This window comes from Musca autumnalis, unplaced genomic scaffold (assembly GCF_047663935.1).
Source record: "Musca autumnalis isolate F117 unplaced genomic scaffold, ASM4766393v1 scaffold_5, whole genome shotgun sequence".
Classification (NCBI taxonomy): Eukaryota; Metazoa; Arthropoda; class Insecta; order Diptera; family Muscidae; genus Musca; species Musca autumnalis.
The window spans coordinates 196,241,544-196,260,757 of NW_027412088.1; positions in this window are offsets into that span (position 1 = coordinate 196,241,544).

The window sequence follows — 19,214 nt, forward strand, 5'->3', positions numbered from 1 at the left end:
CAATGAAAAAAACATTTTTATAACCCTAAATTTTCTCTATCTTGGAACAGAAATGGTTTAAATATTTTTCTTTAAACAATTCTGAGATCTCTAATCCCATTTAGGATTAAATACCAATTATTGTCCCTGTATCTAACACACACCTTGTTTCATTCTTTTCCCATAATTTTTAAGGCGCATACTCCATGGAGTTGTGGTATGAGGAACAAGGGAATAGTAGAATAAAATAAGGGAAGATTTAACACAAATGTTTATGAATTAAAATATAAAGCTGGATACTTCTACTCGGAAAGTGGCACAAAAATAGTTCATCACACAATTCATTATTATGGCTTATGCGATTTAATTAACATCACATTCAAATCGAAATAATGGAGTTCTTTTAAAATAAAATGTATATTTAGTTGTTCTACTTGGTTGACTTGTCATTTGGTCCATGCAAATAACTTATGTACTATGGAATGTTCATTATAATGGTAATACAGATGTTTTTGACACTGAAACCTTGACCTTGCTCAATATCGATTAAAATCAGCTGACTTAAGGGAAATTCTTAACAACTTCTGAGAAATACTTTATCATAGGTTTGTTTAGCATGCTCCGTGAGAGGCAAAAAATCTAATATTAGTTATATAATCGATCGATTAACAACTGTTGCCCAACTACCGTTAAATTTCAGACGGTATAGCATTCAAATTCAATTCTGAAATCAATATTTCAAAATTAATAACACGCAGACTCCTCAAATATGTATGTATGGTGATAAAATATATTGCTACATAATGCTATGTATGTGTCTGAACGCCTGGTAGAGATTTTTTGAAAAATCGATTGCAAGCATGATTCTTAAAATCATTTTAATCACTCACATTGACTATATTTTATAGGTTATGCAAAAAAAAAATATTTTATTTATTTATTTGGACAGTTTCTTGAATTAAAAATACATATCCCAGAAAAGGTATAAAAATCCATTAAAAAAGGCATTTTTTAATTCAAAATTTACTGTTATGAATTATTAACAAGTAAAAAAATGTCAGTCGGCTTTGCCGATAGATAGATACCCTCAGTCAATGTGAAACGAAACTTTCACCTCCAGACAGATCGAATTTTAGAATTTTGTGGCCCTTTTTGGACATTTGAACTTGCCGTCAAAAATGTGTATTAGGAATTAACTGCACTAAGACACAAATGTTAAACTTTTGTAGGGCATGTACCCTTAGGGAGGACCGATATGGGCCATTTTAGAAGTTAAACAAAAATATTAGGATATCCAAAGTTTGGACCAAATTGGTTGCCCCATTCAGGTTATATCGTCCTAGAATTTTAATGACATTTTTTAAATATTGGGGAGCAGTACCGAAAGTTGTGGACCGGTATGGCCCATGAAACTAAGTATGGATATAATATGACGAAGACCAAATGTTGGACCAAATCGGTTGAACAGTTCGAGAGTTATCGTGCTCTCCGACCGCCACATATGGTGACATAGGTGTTTTTTACACCTTTCGGGCTGTTTTCCCAAGAAATATGGACTTGCCCCTAAAAAAACTTTTACCTTCGTAATGGATGTAGCGAATGCAAGTTGCTTCAACAAAAATAAAAGGGATTCGAGAGCAGGTCTTAAAGTGAACTTATCCGAAATTATGTGTGAGAGGTCCCAGATGGAGTGACAAATATAGTCCACATTCGAACCTGATCTATAGCTGGTAGATATATTAGGATGTGCAAAGTATGGATTTCATCGGTCACTCCCTTCAAGAGTTATCGTGCGCAAAATTTTTATGATCATTTTTGAAGTTTTGTGGTGGAGGTACCTGAAGGAGTGGACCGATATAGCCCATCTTCGAATTTAAACTATGTTTTGATAAAATATGAGAGAAGTCTCCCTTGTCCCGTATGGGATGTTGTGGAACAATGTTTTGTTGTTTGATAAAATATTACGAAGGCCAAATTTTGGACCGAATCGACAGATCCGTTGGAGGGTTATCTTACGCTCCAACCACTACACAAGGTGTCATAGGGGCTTTTTGCACCTTTCCGGCCATTTTCTCAGGAAGTATGGACTTGCACCTGATAAAACTTGTACCCTCGTATGAGGGGAAGTGAATACAAGTTGTTGCAACAAAAATCAAAGCGATTCGACAGCAGGTCCTAAACTGAACTTATCCGAAATTTTGTGTGGGAGGTACCCGAAGCAGTGGGCCGATTATTATTATTATTAGTGGGACCTCATCTAAGTCTGGTAGAAATTTCACGATGTGCAGTATGGACCAAATCGGTTACTTCCTTCAAGAGTTATCGTGCCCACAAATTTTCCGAACATTTTCGAACTTTTGTGGGGGAGGTACCGGAAGGAGTGGACCGATATAATCCATCTTTGAACTTGAACTTAGTTTGGACAAAATATTACGAAAGCCAAATTTAGAACCGAATCGGCAGATCCATTTGAGAGTTATCTTGCGCTCCAACTACTACACACGGTGTCATAGGGTTTTTTGTAATTTTCAGGCTATTTTCTCAGGAAGTATGGACTTGCCCCTAATGAAACTTACAGCGTCGTATAGAGGACAGCGAATACAATTTGCGTAAACAAAAATCAAAGCGATTCGAGACCAGGTCCTAAACTGAACTTTTCCGAAATTTTGTGTGGGAGGTACCCGAAGGAGTGGACCGATTGAGTCCATATTGGAACCTCATCTAAATTTGGTAGAAATTACCCGATGTGCAAAGTATGGACCAAATCGGTTATTCCCTCCGAGAGTTATCGTGCGCACAAGTTTTGCGACAATTTTTGAACATTTGTGGGGGAGGTACCTAAAGGAGTGGACCTATATGGCCCATCTTCGAACTTAAATCGAATCTGGACAAAATATTTCGATACCCAAAATTTGAACCGAATCGATTGATCCGTTCGAGAGTTATCGTGCGCACCAGCCTGCCAGACAGACAGACGGACGGACATTGCTAGATCTACTCAAAATTGTCTGAAACTGATATCGTACAAACATACTTGGGGTCTAAAACCATTATTTCGATGAGGCACATTTTTGGTCGTATCAAAGTGTAAATATCCTCTTTAGCCTAACCCTGCGTTTACACATGCCAGGACAGTTGAATTCATGTATTGATTGTCAAAAACCCAAAACTTGCCTGTGTGACGTAGGCGTCCCGACAACTGCAAATATAATTGTAAAATTATTAATGAAAATCGTCGATTTGTTTTTGTTTTGTTTTCACATATATTGTTTTTGTTCATATTCTTTTGTTTTCAACACTTTTCAATTATCATATCACTTCTTTTTTACAAAAATGTCAAACATTTGTTAACCCTACTGTCTGTGAAAAAATGATGGACAGCTGGAAGACAGCCGACAAATGTATGTATGTGTTAGTAAATCGAGTTGTATTTGAAGACAAATTGTCTGGTGTAAACGCCTAGTAAAGGCTGAGGGTATAAAAATAATTATGGTATCCAGCAAAATCGCTGTATTTATGTTTTCCAGACTTAATGTCCTTTCAATTCAATTAGTAACCAATTACACCCCTCATAAAAAAATAGATATGCTCTCTAGAGACATGCGCTCTGAGAAGTCACATTACCGATCGATATGACAACTGTTACACACAAATACAGTGAATTTCAAAGGATTGTTGAGGGCATTATTACATAGACATTGGGGCTATTCGATAATTTCGGAAGTAAAAAGCATTTGCAAGTTCTTGCACGTACTTGCAACTACTTCTCATTTCTCTTTTACTGAACAAGTTTGTTATCGAACAGCATTTTGTAAACGTTTATAAAAACATTTGGGTTATCGAACAGAACTATTTATATATGAATTTTCGCTTCCACAAAATTGTGAAACTTTCAATGTTCAAAAGAATTTGATTAGATAAAATAATCTATTGTTATTGGCAAAATTTAATATTTATCCAAGAAAAAAGTTATCGAGTGCACATCTGGGTGCCACCGTGGTGCAATGGTATGCACACCCTCTTTGCACGCTAAAGGTCGTGGGTTCGATTCCCCGGCCAGTCAACATCAAACACTTTTCAACGGTGGCAAAATACCCCTCAGTAATTTCGGCGACATTTTCTGAGTATTTCAGCCTTGTACAACTTCTCTACAAGTGGTGTCTTAGACACGCCGTTCGGACTAGGCGATTAACAGTAGGTCCCATAGCATTGGGCTAATATGAATCGGGATGCACTCATTGATATGAGAGAAGTCTCCCCTGTCCTGTCTGGGACAGTATAATGGAATGTATAATGGAAACATTATTTCAGACAATCAACCCTAGATGCAGTATAGTGAAAGAAATCGATTTTCTGAAAAATTTATACCAGGGAAGCAAAATATTGTCACAGTTATGAGTAAAAGTTTTTAATTAAGTTTTTATTCAATCGATATTTTAACCAGTACACACGAAACCTTGTGAAAAGCTGTAAATACACTGTTCAAGAGAATAATATGGATTTTCCAAAGTCATGTAAGAAGTACTCAGAAACGGTTGGGGTCCCATTTATGAAAATAAATTGAAATTGAAAATATATGCCCATGCCACACACTCTGCATTCTTGTTACTCACAAATTCTGAAATCAATAATCTGATGCGAAGAAAACCTAAAGAAAAGCGTGCGTAATGGTTTGATATACATACATACATACATACATACATAAATATTCATTTAAGGTCTATGGCTCTAAATAAAGGAAGGGATACATTTTATATAAACCTTTGGTGTTTTACATGGTTTAAATCTCAAAATCATTGTGTTCTAAGTAATGTACTTTATAATGGTAAAACATCTGTTTTTTTAACCTAAAACCACGACCTTTCTCAGTATCGATCAAACTCAGCTGACCCAAAATTCTTAACCAATTTTTGTGAAATTGTTAGAGGTTTTCGCATGCTCCGTGAAAATGAAAATCCAATATTAGTTACATAACCGCTCGATTGACAACTGTCGTCCATTACCGTTAAATTTCAGAAATTGTGTAATCAATATTCCAAAGATAATAATACGCAGACGCCTCAAATCTGAATGGAAGGATGTGGAATAAAATATAAAATATATTTAAACATAATGGTATATTTGTTTCTGAACTTTTGGTAGAGGATTTCTGAAAAATCGATTGCAACTATGATTTTTCAGCCGTCTAAATCCTATATAAGTTTTTAAAAGTTTTGTGAAATATTTAATTTATTTTTTTTAAAGTAATTTCATTTTTGAAACGTACTGAGTTGTAATACCCCGTTTATATATAACCGGATTTAACAAACCGACTGGGTTTTAAATGTCAATTCCATTGCTTATATTTCAAACAAATCCTTATAAAGAAGGTTAACCCTGCAAAACGCTCTAATATAAACAGCATATTACATTAATATTTAAACTTTGTCTTGAAAGAATACTCATACAAATAAATGTAATATATTTTAGATTGCTGCCATGAATTCTTTGAAAAAAAAATATATTATCCAAACAAATTTCGCAATTAACATTCATTCATCATTCCCGAATTCAAAGTCCTTTCAATAAAATAAATAACCAATTACACCCCCAATAATAAAGCGATATGCTCTCTATGGACATGTGCTCTGGGGAAATCTCGCCAAGTCATATCACCGATCGATATGACGACTTTACTCACAAAATCTATTGAAATATGGATCGATATCAGCTGAAATCACTTGTCAGTTGTTTACGATAGATGTATATTCCAAAACTTAGTAGTGCGCAGAATCAGAAACGGATAGTATGAGTAAAAAGACAAATATGGAATATAACTACATGTCTTGAAAAATGGATCGATATCAGCTGATACAATAGTAGCAGTCGACGTGCTAGGCAATCTGGACGCCTGTTATGCATAGTTTGAAAAATCAATGAATTTCAAGCGGTCATAACTGAAACAAGAGATACAGTTTCATATTTTATTATTGAGCAAGCGTTGCAAGAATGTCGATCGATATAATATCTGTTGCAAATAACCCCACAAATGCGACCGGCATTTCTTTAACATATACACTACAACATTTCTAATGCTTTCCATGGAATTCTGATATCTTGGTATACCATAATACAGAAATCGATAAATCAAAATTAACGACAATGGAACGGGGAATTATTTCGACAGTGAGCTACAGGGGGTAGAAATTCCATAAATTTTGCATCTTACTGTTCTGAAAATCAAGTTGGTTGGAAATAACCCAAGGGGATACCGATTACAGAACCGGTATATGAATTGAATTTATTATGTAATTGATCAATACAGTAAGATACTGTTACTTTCCGAATACTCGTTTGGATTTTTTTTTTTCAGAAAAGAAAAATGAAAATACAAAAAATACAAATGACTAGAAAGAACTTTTTCGAAAAGTTAAGAAAGGCATGCTCAGAACCAAATTTCAATTCTCCAAAAAGCAAGTATATTCCCATTGTCTGTTATCAATATTGTTCAAAATCAGCTGGCACAATGAAACATGTCTTCATATTGGCGGTTATTTTGAACGTAAATGACCCATGAGTTTTCTCACCTTCTCATTTAATTTAAAACGACGAGAAGGCACTGGAAATTTTCGTTCATAATAACCCCGATTAAGTTCGCATGCTCCGTGAGAAGAGAAGTCCAATATTAGTTACGCAATCGATCGATTGACAACTGTTGTCCATTACCGTTAAATTTTATGCGGTATGGGATTCATATGTCATTTCAAATCAATAATTCAAAAATAATACGCAGACGCATGAAATACGGATTGTGGGAGTGTAAAGTAAATTTATAAAAAATATTGAAATATTATGGTACTCTTTCTTTCTGAACCCCTGGTAGAGGATTTCGGAAAAATCGATTGCAAGCATGATTATTAAAATCGCTTCAATCGTATATGAGTTTACATTTGAATAGGTGAAAATAGCTTATAAGTTGAGTAGAGTCCATGTCTAAATCTTTATCTTATTTTATTCGAAACACTTAAATTGTAATACGAGACTTCCGTGTGATTATAATTTTGTGGTTTCATATGACATGAGGTTTTATTACCCCGTCCGTATAAATACATAGTAGTATCGTCGTATACACAAGAAATCGATTTTTTGAAAAATGTATACTGGGAGAGCCAGCATAACGATTGTATAGGATGACCCAGTTCGAAATGCTATGTATTCATCTTTTAAGTTCCTTTAAATTCAACTGTTTTTCGATAGATATTTTATGTGTCGTACTACTTTTTGTTCGCCAATGTCTGGTCGCTAAATTAAAGAAAGACAAGTAAAAAAGTATCAGTCGGCTTTGCCGAAAGAGATATACCCTCAGCCTGTGTATATTGAAAAAATTTTTTCCCAAAATACGTATGTATTTAGGGGGTTTTAAAAATTTTTGGTGGTTTGAACAGGCAAAAATGTTGATTAGGATTAAAGATCAAAAGTTTGGCGGAGGAGATACTAAACGGAATGGATCGACATTGACCGTTATGGATGTGGATCTCCAGCCACAACATATGGTGCCATAGGGGGTTTTTACACTCATCGGGCTGTTTGCTCAAGAAGTATGGACTTGCCCCTAAAAAACTTTTACCATCGTAAATGAGGCAGCGAATGTAAGTTGCTTCAAAAAAATTCAAAGTGATTCGATATCAGGTCTTAAAGTGAACTTATCCGAAAATTTTGTGTGGGAGGTACCGGATGGAGTGGACAAATATAGTCCATATTTGAACCTGATCTATATCTGGTAGATATATTAGGATGTGTAAAGTATAGACCAATTCGGCCACTCCCTTCAAGAGTTACCGTACGAACAATTTTTCCGAACATTTTTGAACTTTTGTGGGGAAGGTACCTGAAGGAGTGGACCGATATGGCTTATCTTCAAACTTAAACTATGTTTGGACAAAATATTACTAAGGCCATATTTTGGACCGAATTGGCAGATCCGTTCGAGAGTTATCTTGCGCTCCAACCACCTCACACGGTGTCATAGGGGTTTTTTTTTCAACTTTCAAGCTATTTTCTCAGGAAGTATTGACTTTCCCCTGATGAAACTTGTACCGTCGTATGAAGGGCAGTGAATACAAGTTGCTAAAACAAAAATCAAAGCGATTCGAGAGATGGCCCTAAACTGAACTTTTCCGAAATTTTGTGTGGGAGGTACCCGAAGGAGTGGACCTGTTGAGACCATATTGGAACCTCATATTACTCTGGTAGAAAGTTTACGCTATACAAAGTATGGACCAAATCGGTCACTCCCTTCACGAGTTATCGTGCGCACAAACTTTCCGAACATTTTCGAACTTTTGTGGGGGAGGTATCGGAAGGAGTGGACCGATGTAGCTCATCTTCGAACTTAAACTAAGTTTGGGTAAAATATTACGAAAGCCAAAATTTGAACCGAATCGGTTCATCCGTTCGAGAGTTATCGTGCGCTCCAGCCAGCAGGACAGACAGACAGACGGACAGACAGACGGACGGACATGGCTAGATCGACTCCAAATTGTCTGAAACACATTTCGTCCAAACATACTTGGGGTCTAAAACCATTATTTCGATGAGGCACATTTTCATTGTATCAAAGTGTATATACCCTCCTTAGCCTAAAGGCTAAGGGTATAAATATTGATTTTTTAAATAATCATATAACAAGTGCTCAGAAATGCTAATGGCGTTATCACTCACGGTACCAAAGTGTTTATAAACTGCTTTGACATTGATAGATAGTGTAAACAACCCATTAGTTTTAAATTAAAAAAAGGTTGTCCTCAACAATCCCTTGAAAAACACTGTCTTTGTGTGTAATAGTTGTCATATCGATCGGTAATGTGAGGGAGATTTCCCAGCGCGCATGTCTCTAGAGAGCATTATAGAGGGTGTAATTGGTAATTTATTGAATTGAAAGGACTTTGAATTTGGTATTGGTGAAAGTAATTGGAAAATTAACAGGACAATATATTTTTTCAAAGGATTCATGACGGAAGGCTATCAAATTTATACAAACTAAAATTTATTAATAAAATTTATTATTTTTTACATACATAGTTAAATATTATTTCTTTGCAGGTATCAAAATTAAATGAAAATTTTCACATAACGAGTACTATTCTTGTGTATAGGATTTACACGACTGAAAAATCATATTTGCAATCGATTTTTCAGAAATCCTCACCCAGGGGTTCAGAAACTAACATAGCTATTGGCCTGTTCCCGTACTTTATAAAGTGGTAAAAGTCGTAAAAGTTGTAAAAGTCGTAAACGATTTTCATATAAATTTTGTGTACGGGAACGCAAAATGTGTAAAATTGTAAAAACTGTTTTGTTCTGGAACAGAACTATTATGTTTGAATATTAGGGTTATGACTTTTTGATATGAATTTTTGAAATGATTTCCTGTAGTGAAAATGAATGAACTTTTGTCTACTAATGCCCAAAATAAGATTCATTCAATTTTATTATAAAAAAAGATTCCGCACAAATCACTTTGAAAACAATTTATTTTTTGAAAAAAATACTATGAAATAAAGACACAAATTTTTCTCAAAAAATATTTTCTGAAAAATATTTCAATGAATGACCTTTTGCCTATTAATGGCTAAAATAACTTTAATTTCACATAAATATTGAAAAAGGTCTCGCACAAACCACTTTTAATTTTTATGATATATGAAATAATGTTATATATAATATAAAATAATATATATGTAATAAAAAATAATAATAATAAAATAGCGAGAAACCATCGGTTATGTCATGTGCCCCTATACCTTGCTTTCAGTTAAATATCTGTTTATGGTAACTTGAAAAAATGGTCAAAAGTTCTGAAAAATAAAAACTTTAAAAGCTTTTTGTGCAGAAGCTTTTTTATCGAGTCACTTTATTAATAAGATTTTATGTAATCTTATGTAGAAACTCATCAAGCTCTGATACATGTATATGAGGTTGTAAAAAATGCATAACCCTATATATAACCCTATATACTTATTTGGCTGATTTTATTCCACCTTCATCCATTCAGATTTGAGGCGTCTGCGTATTATTATTTGTCAAATATTGATTTCAGAATTTCATTTAAAAAGTATACTGTCTGAAATTTATCGGTAATGGGCAACAGTTGTCAATCGATCGATTCTCATGGAGCATGCCAAATAAAAACCTATAGTAAAGTTTTATAGGTCTTTAATTTTAAAAGATTTTAGGAACGACTTTAAACAATCGATGTTGTTTGTTTGTGGGGCTTATTCAAACCATTCTGAATTCTTGGTATTCCATCATTAACAAATCAATATTTGGTTATGGAGAAAATTAAAGAAATCTACATAAAATAACAAATGTTATTTTATGATCAACTACCGATTTGTGGCATCTGCGCCCAGCAGATTTCTTTAATTTTCTCCAGCTTACACAATATTCTGATTACTTGATATATGACTATTGGAAAATCTATGAAATGTTATGTGACTGCTTTTAAGTTACGAAGTTATTATGGATACAATATATACAGGCTTTTGCGGAACGCTTTTGTATCGATTTCAATGAACATTGTCTTCCAAACATCATCGCCCAGCTTATTTTCTGCATACTTGGTATTCAAAAGAAAGAAAATCGATTCTGAGCTAATTTTTATATGGAATATTAATACAATAAATAGGGTGTCACCGTGGTGCAATGGTATGCACACCCGCCTTGCACGCTGAAGGTCGATTCCCCGACCAAGCAACATCAAACAATTTTCAACGGTGGCAAAATACCCCTCAGTAATGTTGGCGACATTACCTGAGTATCATATCATATCATTGAGCTAATATGAATCGGGGTGCAGTCATTGATATGAGAGAAGTCTCCCTTGTCCCATCTGGGATGTTTGTGAAATATATATATATGTATATATATATATATATATATATATATATATATATATACACGGTGTTCTTGAGTCAAATTTAAATGGAAGGTGCTTACACCTGGGAAGTTTTTGCGGATTCTGAAACTACATTGTTCATAGATAAGAAATATCAAAAAATAAAAAAAATTGCCGGAGCGCTTTTTAAATAATTCGCGATTCAAGTTGACATTTTTAGGGGTTGATTAGGTTTTCACGATTTTGCTTAGAAACCGCAAGTCCTATCAAAATAGGACTGAAGAAAATGTTGTAGCTATGAAAATTCTCAACAAAATTGACCTTAATAATATTTTCGTATGTTTTACCGTTTTTGAGATATTGAAGTTCAAATTGGGACAATGCATTGACTGTATCGCCCCTTTATAAAACAATGTCATGAAGGGTGCGCCTTAACTAACTTTTAATGAAAACCGCTTACACAGGGGAAGTTTTTGTGAATTCTGAAACAGCAATGTTCACAGATCAGAAAAATCTAAAAATAAGAAAAAATCGCTGTAAATAAATCGCGATCAAAATTCAAATTTTTAAGTGTTTTTTAGGTTTTCACGATTTTGCTTGGAAACTGCAAGTCCAATCGAAATGAAGCTAAAGAAAATGTTGTAGCTGTGAAAATTCTCTACAGGATTGATGTTTACGATTTGTTCTCAGGCTGCACCATTTTTGAGATAAAGAAGCTCTGTTTACATTTTTAGGTTTTTTTGTTAGGATTTCGCGATTTTGCTTGAATACGGCAAGTCTTATCGGCATGGGACCTGAGAAAATCTTATAGTTGTGAAAATTCTCTACAAGACTGACTTATGTAATTTTTCCTAGGTTGTACCATTTTTTTAGATATTTAAGTTTAAGTTGGGAAATTGCAGTCATGACATTGTTTTATAAGGAGACGATACAGAATTGAATTGAATTTGAATAGTCCCAATTTCAACTTCTATATCTCAAAAGTTGTAAAACCTACGAAAATATCATTAGGGTCAATTTTGTAGAGAATTTTGATAGCTACTACATTTTCTTTATTCCCATTTTGATATGACTTGAGGTTTCCAAGCAAAATCGCAAAAACCTAAACAACCCCTAAAAATTTCAACTTGAATCGCGATTTATTTAAAAAGCGCTCCGGCGATTTTTTTTGTTTTTTGATTTTTTTCATCTATGAACATTGTAGTTTCAGAATCCGCAAAAACTTCCCAGGTGTAAGCACCTTCCATTTAAATTTGATTTAAGAGCACCGTGTATATATATATATATATATATATATATATATATATATATATATATATATATATATATATGAGGCACATTTTGCCCGTATGAAAGTGTATATACCCTCGTTAGCATAAATGCTGAGGGTACAATTATGGTGTTATACATATGTATGTATTTGTCATTTCCTCAACAATCCTTTTGCATGCACAGTGTTTTTGTGTAACAGTTGTCATATTGATCGGCAACGTGACCAGGAACAGCTGGTTTTCGGCGCATGCCAAATATATTGCAATTGGTTGGAATCAGCTGTGAAAAACAACTGTCATTGAAATGGGGTTATCGATTTTTCAAAATAATTAACATTGTATACGTCCTTACTCCATAGAGCTTAAAGTATTTTTTGAATTCAAAATTTACTATAATAACAATGGTTGAGCTTGAAGACGACTACGACTACCACCTACGACTTCCCTCAAAATTATTGATTTCCTGTGAGGTGTGTAACAGGTGCTCAGAATATAAAGAAAACAATTAACAGTGTTCAAATCGGTTTGTATATAAGTAAATATATCGCAACATCTGTTATCGATCGAATTTGAAGCAGGTCAGTTATTTATTATTCTCCAAGATTTTCCTTTATAATTGTAAATCTCATTCCATGGTTTATCGATTCTGCGCAGTAAATAAGAATTGAAAACCACGGAAATGAGAATAAATTTAATTTACATTATGGGCTAACGGTCATGATTCCATGTGATTCATAAAGGTGCACTAAAAGTCAAAATCGATTTTTTAAAAGTCACACACCAAGTATTCAGAAAAATGGAGAAGTTTTCAATATTATTTCGAAATGATTTGTGGTATTTGCGTATAAAGCATTTTATTTTTAGTGCACATGTCATATTATTGGTTTCCAAGAAATAGAATAACAAGAATTCAGAATAGTTTAGTAAACGTCAAAGGCGACTGAGTATCGTAAAAAACAATAACTCTTTTTACAGCCAATGTGAACTCTTTACAAATAAAAGTAAGAAAATTATAAGGGTGTCTTTTTACTTACTAAATGTTGCTGAAACATTTTTTCCTTTATACAACTGTCAAAATCTGCAACATTAGTAATAATTATTACTAATTATCACGTAAAAAGACACACCTTATATTTCTCCGAAGATTTGATTTGGATACAGCACTGTAATTTGCAGTATATAACTTATGCCAATTTGAAGACCCTGTGGATACTACTCTTTCTTAGTAGATACTGGATTTTATTTTGATATTCATGTTAAAAAATCCTACCCTAAGGAATTAAAATCCAAAACAGAATGGAAGAATATAATTTTCTTCAAATTAAAATTCCCTAATGCGGTTTCATTTTCTCAAGACTTTTATATATTATAATGTATATATAAGTTTAACTTAAACGCTTTTTACACTTAACGTGCTTTATAAAACTTAAATGATGCATAAGTTGTCAATTCCATACAATATCTGTCAGATAAATGACGTAAACTCACAAAACACCTGTTTTAACTGCAAGTGTAAAATATGTTTTAAACCTAATTAAAAACACTGTAAAAATATAAAATAAATTTATTATTGGGAAACATCGATAACCATCATGGCGTAATAAGAAGGTGTTACATCGATAACAATAATCGGGTAATTTAGCAAACCAAACGTCAAAAATTGTTCACAATAACGCATTACTGTGAATTGGTTGTTTATCTTTTGTATGTAATTTTATTCACAATAATGCATTTTGACAACTAATGTGATAATCAGCTGTTTTTGCCGCTGTACCTGTATTATTGTGGCTTGATAACCACACTTCAATATGTGTGCTACAGATGATTCCCACCGACTTCCGTCAATCTCTCCGAAACATTTGGCTTGCGCCAAAAAAACGACTATTCCCAGTCACGTTGCCGATCGATATGACAACTGTTACACATAAACACAGTGCATACAAAAGGATTGTTGAGGAAATTACAAATATAAAGGAATGTATGTATATTAAAGTCTTGAGAAAATAAAACCGCATTAGGGGACTTTAATTTGAAGAAAATTATATTCTTCCATAATGTTTTGAATTTGAATTCTTTAGGGCAGGATTTTTTAACATCAACATAAAATCCAGTATCTACTAAGAAAGAGTAGTATCCACAGGGTCTTCAAATTGCCATAAGTTATATACTGCAAATTACAGTGCTGTATCCAAATCAAATCTTCGGAGAAATATAAGGTGTGTCTTTTTACGTGATAATTAGTAATAATTATTACTAATGTTGCAGATTTTGACAGTTGTATAAAGGAAAAAATGTTTCAGCAACATTTAGTAAGTAAAAAGACACCCTTATAATTTTCTTACTTTTATTTGTAAAGATTTCACATTGGATGTAAAAAGAGTTATTGTTGTTTTTACGATACTCAGTCGCCTTTGACGTTTACTAAACTATTCTGAATTCTTGTTATTCTATTTCTTGGAAATCAATAATATGACATGTACACTAAAAATAAAATGCTTTATGCGCAAATAACACAAAACATTTCGAAATAATTTTGATAACTTCTCCATTTTCTGAACACTTGGTGTGTGACTTTTAAAAAATCGATTTTGACTTTTAGTGCACCTGTATGAATCACATGGAATTATGACCGTTAGCCCATAATGTCAATTAAATTTATTCTCATTTCCATGGTTTTCAATTCTTATTTACTGCGCAGAATCGATATACCATGGAATGAGATTTACAATTATAAAGGAAAATCTTGGAGAATAATAACTGACCTGCTTCAAATTCGATCGATAACAGATGTTGCGAAATATTTACTCATATACAAACCGATTTGAACACTGTTAATTGTTTTCTTTATATTCTGAGCACCTGTTACACACCTCACAGGAAATCAATAATTTTGAGGGAAGTCGTAGGTGGTAGTCGTAGTCGTCGTCTTCAAGCTCAACCAATGTTATTATAGTAAATAGTGAATTCAAAAAATACTTTAAGGTATATGGAGTAAGAACGTATACAATTAGTAGAAAATCTGTTCTTACATTTTTAACAGACAATAAATACCCTGTAACATTTATTGACAGTAGTAATATTTCAAAAATCTTTAATTTTGGAAAACATAATAATGTTAAAGTTTAATTTAAATCTAAAGTTATATCTGAATATAATTTTGAAAATATCGAATATGTTAATTTTTTTGAAAAATCGATAACCCCATTCAATGACAGTTGTTTGTCACAGCTGATTCCAACCAATTGCAATATATTTGGCATGCGCCGAAAAACAGCTGTTTCTGGTCATGTCGCCGATCAATATGACAACTGTTACACAAAAACACTGTGCATGCAAAAGGATTGTTGTGGAAATGACAAAGTCTTAGAGAAAATAGAAATGGGTTTTGGAACTTTAATAACACCATAATTTTTTAAATGTTTTGTTTCACTTAATAATTTAAAAAACAATTTAAGTAATGTAAGTTTTGTCTTGGAGTAGAATTCGTTAGAGCAGGGTCTGGACTCTTTTTTTATGAAAATTTTATATGAAAAATATTATCTTTATAATATTTTTTATTTGTTATAAAATTGCTCAATCTCACATTTTTAAAGAAAGAGAATTGAGCCCCAGGGTATTTAAAACTGAAGAACAATAAAATCCTAGATCTGCTAGAAACTGTAGTATCGAACTCGTATAAGTTTATGTGTATATTCTGCAAATCAGAGTTCTACATTTCTATTAAAAACTTTAGAAATGTTATTTGTAAAAATTCCGAATACAACATTTACGTTGAAAGTACGAAAAGAGATTATTCATTAATATTACTCAATCCCCATCGACATTTACTACACCAATCGGAATTCATGTTATTCTACGAGTATTTCTTGGAAATCAATAATATGTCATTGACACTACAAAAATAAAATGCTTTGTATGCGCAGATACCACAAATCACTTAAAAATATTTTTTTTATAACTTCTTCATTTTTCTGAATGCTTGGTGTGGTACTTTTAAAAAATCGATTTTCACATTTTGGTATACCTTCATGGAAACGACGTGATAGACCATAATGATAAACATTCTTCTCATATTATCATGGGTTTCAATTCCATTTTACTGCGCAGAATCGATAAACCGTGGAATGAGATTTAAATTACAAAGGAATATTTTGGAGAATAATAACTGACCTGTTTCAAAATCGATCGATAACAGATGTTGCGAAATATTTACTCATATACAAACCAATTTGAATGTAAATTGCTTTCTTTATATTCTGAGCACCTGTTACACACCTCACAGGAAATCAATATTTTTGAGGGAATATATTTGATGTATGTATGTATGTCGGTTCTCTAACGATTAATAAATAAATATGCTCTGTTCCAGAACCTGCAAGACTCTACAAATTTTTACCACGATAATAATTTTTTCTTTATGATATCGAAAAATAGGAAATATTAGTAGATTCTTGCAGTTCTGGAACAGACCAAATATCCATATATTGAAGAATTATGCATACATCATCAACATACTTTAGTTATCCTGTGCTAAATTATCTACGTCCGATACCAATTCTATGCCAATTCCTTCCATATGAATCGAAATACATACATCTTTAGTATTATGAATATATAAAATATTGAAACATTTTGAATGGGAAAAATCAATAACAACCGCCACGAACAGCTGAGTTATTACATTCGTTAATGGAGAATGAGACCCATTCCAGAGATTCGAATTGACTAAATGGCATGCGCAAGAAATATTCCTTGTCACATTGGCGATCGATATGACAACTGTTACACACAAACACAGTGCATCGTAATAGATTGCTTGGGAGATTGTTATGATGAATAAAAGTAAACATCAATTCCAGAATTTATTTCTTTATGCCTGCGATAACAATTTTTTCTTTATGTTATCGAAAATAATGCTAAAAATTAGTTGATTCTTCCAGTTCTTGAACAGACCAGTTAATTTTCACTTTTCGTTTTAAAAATTACAAAAATGGCAAGTTTTGTCTAGAATCATTTCTAAAATAGAATACATACTTCAAATGGACATGGGCTAAGAAGGAGTGAGAGATAACATTGACTTGGAATAATCGATCAAAATTGACGGTTCATGGTTCGTTCCATACTGAATTCTTAGTAGGTATTTCATTATTCTGAAATCAATAATATGTCGTGATGGTAAATCTCAAGATATATTATGCGTAGTAGCAATAAACCGGTAGATGGATGTCGATGGGCAATACAAGACATTATTACAAACGATTGTGAGGTATCATATATATTTATTCTGTTTACTTGGTATCTGTCTTCTGAAAAATCGATTTCGGTTCCTTTCTGTAGCACAATCATAGAAAATGCTAATTATTTCCATTAAATATAATGGAAACATTGTGAGTTAAAATATATGTATGTATATCCACATTGAAGGAACATTTTTTGCAACTTCCCCGATTTCCTGAATACTTGGTATGTGACTTTTAAAAAATCGATTTTAACTTGCCAAATAAAAAAACAACGAATGACGTACCCACTGTATTTTGAACTCGTTATAATATGATTTTACTGCGCAGGATCGATAAACCGTGGTATGAGAGTATTATAATTGAAATGCGACTACATTCTAAGAATTATAACTGACTTGCTTCAAAATCGATCGATGGCAGCTGCTAAAGAAGACTTATTTCGCAGTTTACAAAATTTTCTGAATGCCTGGTATACTTCACAAGGAGAATCAATATTTTGATGAACAAATATTTGAGGAAATTAGAATATTATATCTTTGTAAACATGCCCTATATTAAATGTTAAGGCAAACTCTGCTGCACAGTATAACAAGTGAGGTCATTGGAGTTTTATACGCCATATAAGTAACCAGCAAAAAATGTGATAGTCCTCCGATGCAGTATAAATGATTAATCTGCATTTTCTGGATGCAAACTTTTTGCTGGGTTAATGTGAATGTCAAGAGGTAGACATGAAACCTTAAATCATCTTTACATTAATAACAAAAACAACAAACTTATGGTTTTCACGTTTTATATTTTTTAATAAACAAATACAATACCTTAAGGAAATATTTATATTTAAATAATACGAATACGAATTTAATGGCTACTAACACATTTACATCAAACAGTTTTTAATAAAACATGTCATTTAAGTGGTTAATCGCATATCTATCTTTTAAAAGACGTATACATTCTCCCAACATTTCTATTTTATATGCCAATGAAAAGTAGATTCAAGTTTATTGTGCTCCGGTGCTGTAGAAGCTTTGCTGCATGGATCCAAGATGCATCCTTCACATTTTTGTTCAACTTCAAATACAAACATTTGGCCACGCCTTCCAGAGTACACATATACAATTATTTTATGTCCATACAGGGGCCTTTAATAAACAATCTCACAGCATCAATGAGTCAGGAGGGGAGGAGGTGCCTAGAGTTTGATCTTGGAACAAATACCGACATCAGAATAAAATCTAAAAAAAATTACTAATTTAAAGAAAATCCAAAAAATATAAAAAGAAAAGGATAAAATAGCCAGAGTGTATGTAAAGGAAATGTGTGTGAGTGTCATCCTCTGGAATCAGTACATATACTGTAAAGGAGTGCAAAACCCATGTAAAGGTTGTTGTAATCTGCTGAGGATATCATGTCAAATTGGCTGCACATGTAAACATTAAAAGTTCTCTTCAAGTAAGGTCGTACTCGACAATGTACAACATCCACATCTTTGAGCTAATAAAGGATCCGGTTGCACCTTCGGTGGGAAAGAAATTTGTGTATTTTGAAGAAAAAAATATGGGAAAGAAACTTTTTCTGAAAATATAAAGGTATTGAAAGTTCGGCAGGAATTTATTGTTGAACCTAATTTCTAGGGCGGTCGTAATTAGCAATATAGCTTGGGGTATAGAATTCATATGAACCAGATTTTGAGTCCTCTATTTTTGTCCATTGGAAATTAATAGTCATTTATTTGGCGTTAAGTGATAAATTTCAAATTTTTAAGCGAGAAGAACACGAAGGGGCTATTTTCTTTGTGTATGAGAAAATGTGTTCTATGTCCTCTTGGGTCTTTGATGAATATAT